The 6619-nt window shown below is 34.1% G+C and overlaps 1 pseudogene; it reads right to left on the reverse strand.

Annotated features, from left to right (window-relative positions):
- Positions 1–5667: 5667 nt before the first annotated feature.
- LOC123596413 lies at positions 5668–6357 on the reverse strand (annotated as a pseudogene).
- Positions 6358–6619: the final 262 nt, after the last annotated feature.

Raw genomic sequence — 6619 nt, forward strand, 5'->3', positions numbered from 1 at the left:
TTTTCTGCCAGAAATGATTTCCTGTTACCTGTGAATAAAAATTAATCTCCTGGATAATTTAAACAAAGTATATGTTTAAGAATATTAAATTCTAGCTAGAAACATTAAATACATTTGGGTTTCATCTATATCAATGTACATAGTTAATGTTTTCTCTGTGATTTTAGAAGGTGCCTATTGTACATAATGCAGTGTGTCAGATCACTGAGCAGGTAGGCAGATTTGGGGGAAGAAATATGTATACTGATAATTTTCAAATTTTTAAAAATATGTCTGACTAATAATTTTTAGGGTTAAATCCTAATTTAATACCAGGGCCTCTTATCAACATTTATCTAGAAATAGTGTTCCTTTTACAAATGCATAATGTATAGGTCATTTTTGGCCAGCTATGTGGTTGAAACTTGCTTGCATTCATAAGTGAAATATGGATGGGGTGCCTGGCTGGCCGAGTCAGTAGAGCATGTGACTCTTGATCTCGTGGTCGTGAGTTCAAGACCCACATTGGGTGTAGAGCTTATTAAAAAAAAAAAAAGGGAAGCAGAAAGAGATTTTACTTTGGTTATACTAAATATATTAGAATTAGGGAGCATATATCAATTAGCTTAAAAACTGAATTATTTTGATTGCAGTTGTGAATTAGATAAAATATAATTGTGAACTTTTAAATAAAGAAGCTTATAATAGCAAGATAGTTCATATTTTAAAAGCCTGTAAAAAGGAAGAACCAGAAAAATAGAAAAAACAAAAGAACTTTCAAAGGGTCTTTGTTGTGACAAAAGAGGCTATATACAGATTTTGTACAAATAAGGAGCTCTTATCACTTCACTTTCTCATCATTAAGCCATAATAAAATAAGAAGGATTTTTGTGTGTATGTATGCAGCTGCCCACCTACCTATACATGGACATGGAGAAATAAACATACCTGAATACATATGTGGGTATATGTGGCAGGTATAAATTCCCACACCTGAACAGCAAAATCTGTAAGCTTTTCCATCTACCAGCACTCTTTATGCTACAAAATAAAGAGGTAAAGTTCAGAGAAGGAATGAAGGAAAAAATTTCTATGTGAATCTAATCAGATTATCCTAATGCTGGGAAGATAATGGATACCAGAAATCAGAAACTCTGGCCTTTATTTGCAATAGCAGGAGAAAAAGTCTTAAAGATTAAGTCCATAGTTTAAAGCTAGATCAGCCTTCTTCTGGTATAAAACAATTAATTAATTCAACCTCTGTTATTGACGTTGTGCTAAACACTGCAGACAGACAATTAAGACAGAGGCTTTGCCTTCAAGAAACTCTCCTTTAGCATTTTAAAAACACTGTAGCTTCCTGGAATAATAGTGTACCTTTCTACTTTTCTTCCAGAAAATAAACTCTAGAATTTTCCTTGGGAAACCACCCCTTGCTGTTACCTCATTTCTTTTGAGTGGAATTGATCACTTCCTCCTTATTTCTAAGTATATCTATTATTTTCTTAATAAATGTTACATACACTGAGTCATGGTGGGTGATTTACAGATACACATGTGTGAAATAATCTGTTTTGAGTGAAGTTAAAGAATTTTCATTATAATAAAAGGTACAAGTTACATCTTCCCTTTGGAATTGTTGGCATAAAGTTGTGAAGAAAGGAGTCAGCTTCAAGGGTAAAGAGCTGCTGATGACTTTGGTGTTACAAAGTGAGTCCTATTGCCTCTGCTAAAGGTATTGTCTTTCCTGTGTAATATTAATTCCTTGAACAAACAATTTTTTTTTGTTTAAGCCACTAGATGGATTTTTATCATGCACATCTAAAAGAACACTGACAATAAATTTTTAGCTGGTAGCCTGAAGTTAAACATGCATAAAATAAGCAATTGAGTTACCCCACCTAGTAAAAAGTAGGGGACAGGATCATTGAACAAATGGAAAATATATGCTGATCTATAATAAACTGAAAATTTAGATAGAAAACACTATCTAAACTGTAATGATAATTTTTTAGGCCCCTATTAAAAAACAAAAGTCAGCTGAGTAGATTTTAAAGATTGTATTAGATTTATTTAATGATTTATTAATTGGGCAGCAACCCATTAGCAGATGGAAAGGAGCCCTGAAAAGCTATACAAAATGAAAGGCTTATAGGCAGAAGAGAATGACACAAGGAAGTTACTAGAAAAAAGTGGATTGTTTTGGAAGGTCAACTTCCTCTAGGAGACAGCAGGAGGCTATCAGGCAGATTTTTTTACTAGTGCTTATCAGGTAGAGTTGAAACCATAAGTTAGGTATTAAGTTTTGATTTAGTGATGTGGGCTTAACATAAATGACTCTATTTTGTGTTTGTTGTCTCTTTTTACTTTTTTAATTTTTTTTAAGTTTATTTATTTTGAGAGGGAGAAAGAAAAAGGGGCAGGGAGAAAATCCCAAGTAGGCTCCATACTTTCAGCACAGAGCCTGATGTATGGCTTGATCTCACCAACCATGAGATCATGACCTGAACTGAAATCAAGAGTCAGACACTTAAACTACTGAGCCACCCAGGTGTTCCTGTTGTCTCTTTTTTAACACACCAACATAGAACTGGATAGATAGTGGAAAAAAACAACAAAAGAATTCCTACCACTGGTGCTGTAAATACAACAAGAAAGGAATGATGGGAAATACAAAAAAAAAATCAAGAAATAGATCACGTCTAAGTAGATCTACTAGTGCTCAATGCACAAGTAGATTTTGTTATTGAAATATAGTACAATGTCAGTGAGATAATTTCAAATTTGGAAAATTGTGGAAAACACTGAGATTGGTAATATACATGGAAGAGGAAAATAATGTTCCCTCTAACTTTCTAGGTTCTTAGCTGAGACCGACCTTCTTTCCCCCATTATAAAACACAGATTTATAAGGAAGAATTTTAATAGCATGTGTACCTCCTTATATATATATACAGGATGCCATTTATGTAAGGTTACCAAGAAAAGCACAGTAAAAGTCAAAAGTGTAGCTGAGGTATTTATATATAAGCTACAGTTTGTTTTATAGGAAAGGTGTCATGAATACTATTATTAAAGTATTTAATGCAAGGATTTTGAAGAGCTTGCACAGCCTTTAAGAGGAGATAGGTTTATATGGTTGTCCAGGACAAAAACTTAGGAAACAGACACAAATTCTGTGTGTCTGTGTTTGTATTTATAGGAATTGTTATCATTTAGAGGGGTGAGATTTTAACTATGGGTAGAGTGCAGGAAAAAAATGAAAGATAAGCATAAAATGCTGCTTTGGAAGACACTAACACTGAAAAGATGTATAGAAAAAAAAAGACCTGTAAATAAAAATAAGAAATATCAAAACTTAGGAAGAAATATAGCTGTGATGTTTCAAGCAGATGTTGGTTAATATATTTCTTACTGAATTTCAAAACATGGGAACACAATGCAAATATGTGACTATAACATAATTGTCAATGTACTTGTTTATGAACCACCTAACTCTAAAATACCTTTTCAGACAACTCTATAGGCAACTCTGTAGAGAAAGGTTCTAGTATGTCATATATTACTATTGACTGAGATCATAGGGATAATTATAATTCAGATATAAAATCTCTCCTAGAATTTTAGGAAAATTTAATTGGAAAATTGTGAAGATTAAGAGATTTATCAAATTAGTTATATTTGCAAAATATCACATGGACATTACATAATACTTAATGCAAGGAGTCTGGTTCTGATTATTAGTTATAATAGCACTATGTTCACTACCATCCAGAGAATAATTTTGATCTGACTTTTTATGATAAGGCACTTAAAATGAAATACACTCTCACAATGCTGTTATGCACTCAATATTTTAACTATATGCACAATGTTGTAACACAGATCACTAAAAGGGATGCATCTTATATAACTTTAACTTTATACCCGTTGTAAAGCAACTCCTCATTTCTTTCTAGGCCCTAGCAACCACTATTCTATTCTCTGCTTCTATGAGCTTAACTATTTTAGGTAACTAATGCAAGTTTCTCTTTCTGTGACTTTTTGTTTTTCACTTAGCATGATGTCCTCCAGGTTTAACCATGCTGTCACATATCACAAAATATCCTTTCTTTTTAAGGCTGAATAGTCCATTGTATGTACTTATCACATTTTCTTTATCCATTCATTTGTTGATGAGTATTTAGGTTTTCTCACTACTTTGGCAATTCATATAATGGTTCAGTGAACACAGATACACAAATATTATCTTCAAGATCTAGTTTTCATTTTTTTAAGTGGGATTGCTGGACCATGTGGTAGGTTTACTTAATTTTGAGGAATCTCCATAATGTTTTCATAGTGGATGGAATGTTAATCCAACAAACAGTCCAATGTCTGCTTATTTCAGTAACTAATTTTCATTTTTCAGAGATTTTTTGACATTCTGTTCCTTGATTTCTATTTTTTCATCTTTTATTCTTTGATTCATCTTCCCTTCTTTCTTTCCTTTCAATTCCAGTATAATTAATATACATTGTTATATTGGTTTCAGGTATACAAGTTAGAGATTCAACAGTTCTATACATTACATAATACTCATCAAGATAAGTATACTCTTAATGCCCTTCACCTATTTCACCCACAACCCCACCCACTTAACCTCTGGTAATCATTAGCTTTAAACATCCTTTCTTGAACCAAAACATTCAATAAAAGTTGCTCATGAAAAATTAATTTTGGGGCGCCGGGGTGGCGCAGTCAGTTGAGCGTCCGACTTCAGCCAGGTCACGATCTCGCGGTCCGTGAGTTCGAGCCCCGCGTCAGGCTCTGGGCTGATGGCTCAGATCCTGGAGCCTGTTTCCGATTCTGTGTCTCCCTCTCTCTCTGCCCTCCCCCGTTCATGCTCTGTCTCTCTCTGTCCCAAAAATAAATAAACGTTGAAAAAAAAAAAAAAAAAAAAAAGAAAAATTAACTTTTCAGATACTTTTGCAACTTAAAATTCAGATGCATGTTATTCAACAGGGACTCTGTATGTAAAAACCAAATGTAGTTTTAATTTCTTCTTATAAACAAATATATCCTAGTGCAGTTCTTTGCTACACAACATTTTTGGCAATGAGAGTAATGCAGACATCTTCCAGTGCAGGCCAGCACAATAAGCTTCAAAGATAGCTCAAGACCCTGTTGGCTTGATGGCTTTACTCATGATAACCAGTTGTGATGTTTACCGTTCACAGAATGTCTTATTTGACAGCTTTTAGAAGACCAATTAGCCAGGCTTATATGTGGTAACAAATACTGATTTCATGGAAACGTCTGATCCTCTTTATAGCTTTCCTCCTTCCAAAGAACATGTTGTGGAAATTAACAGGATGAAGTTTAACTACGGTAGAAGTGGACTGCCAGTCTTTTTCTGGTGTACCATTAAAAATAAAAAATACAGGTATATATCACTAGCAAAAGATTATGTCTTGATTACATTCCAAAAGGCAGATATGCTGCAAACCTGCAGATATTTCATGTATTATGTTTGGCACATGAAAACTAAATTTTGTCCCTAACTGTGTATTGCAATTTGCTGTGCAGATTTTCATCCTATTTTATTTATGGCAAGGGATATACATTTTGCAGGGCTGGATCTATCCATTTCTGCCTGTAACCAACACCCAAACATCCTAAAATTTTAATTATAAGACAGAAAAGTGTGAAGTAAAACTCTAGAGAACATCAAAGGAAAATGGCCATGCATCTGCTCTTTAATGTTTTCCTATGATATATTAAAATAAAAACAAAGTTTAAGTCTCTTCACAAGTAGTAACGTATATTCTTTGGATTTTTTTCAGCCACAACAACTGGATTCTCTTTTCTGATTTTTGCTTCATCTTTTGCTTTGTAATCATACGGACAGTTGTGCTTCTCGGAGTAATGGGGAAGTCCACAAAACAAATTTCCACATCAGCAGTCAAACACTGCAAGGCCAAACTTTCTTTCTGCACATAAAACATCTCTTCTTTGGTTTTAGCAACCCAGGAGCTTTTCCTTCACTTTGAGAAGTACTGGACTGAGAAACTGATGGACTGGGCTGAGGACAACTGGGTCTGATACCTCTGTTTTGGAGGTATTTATTTCGTCCTCTCGAAATACTCATTTCTGTCATTTGGTGAGTTACAGGCAAGGCAGCCACCGCCCATTCCTTGATTTTTCAGATATGCTGCCAGCAGCACCTTCGCAGTTGTTTAAACTAGTCTCTGCTTTCTGTACAGTAGCAGAATCTGAGGTAGGACTGTTGGAACCACTAGACTTACTGGGCTCATTCTGCCACTATTTCTGCTGTCTCTGATGATTTTCTTTGTAGCAAACAGAATCTTGTTCTTTTATTATTATTATTTTAGCCATCCTGACAAGTATTAAGTAATATATCATGGTGGTTTTGATTTGTGTTTCCCTGATTATCATTTATTTGAGCATCTTTTCATGTATCTGTTGGCCATCTGTATATCTTCTTTGGAGAAATGTTTATTCATGTCTTCTGCCCGTTTTTTAATTGGATTACTCGTAGTTTTTGGTGTTCAGTTGTGTAAGTTCTTTATATATTTTGGATACTAAACCATTATCCAATACTACTCATTATCATTTGCAAGTATCTTCTCCCATTCTG

Source organism: Leopardus geoffroyi, chromosome B1 (genome assembly GCF_018350155.1).
Source record: "Leopardus geoffroyi isolate Oge1 chromosome B1, O.geoffroyi_Oge1_pat1.0, whole genome shotgun sequence".
Lineage (NCBI taxonomy): Eukaryota > Metazoa > Chordata > Mammalia > Carnivora > Felidae > Leopardus > Leopardus geoffroyi.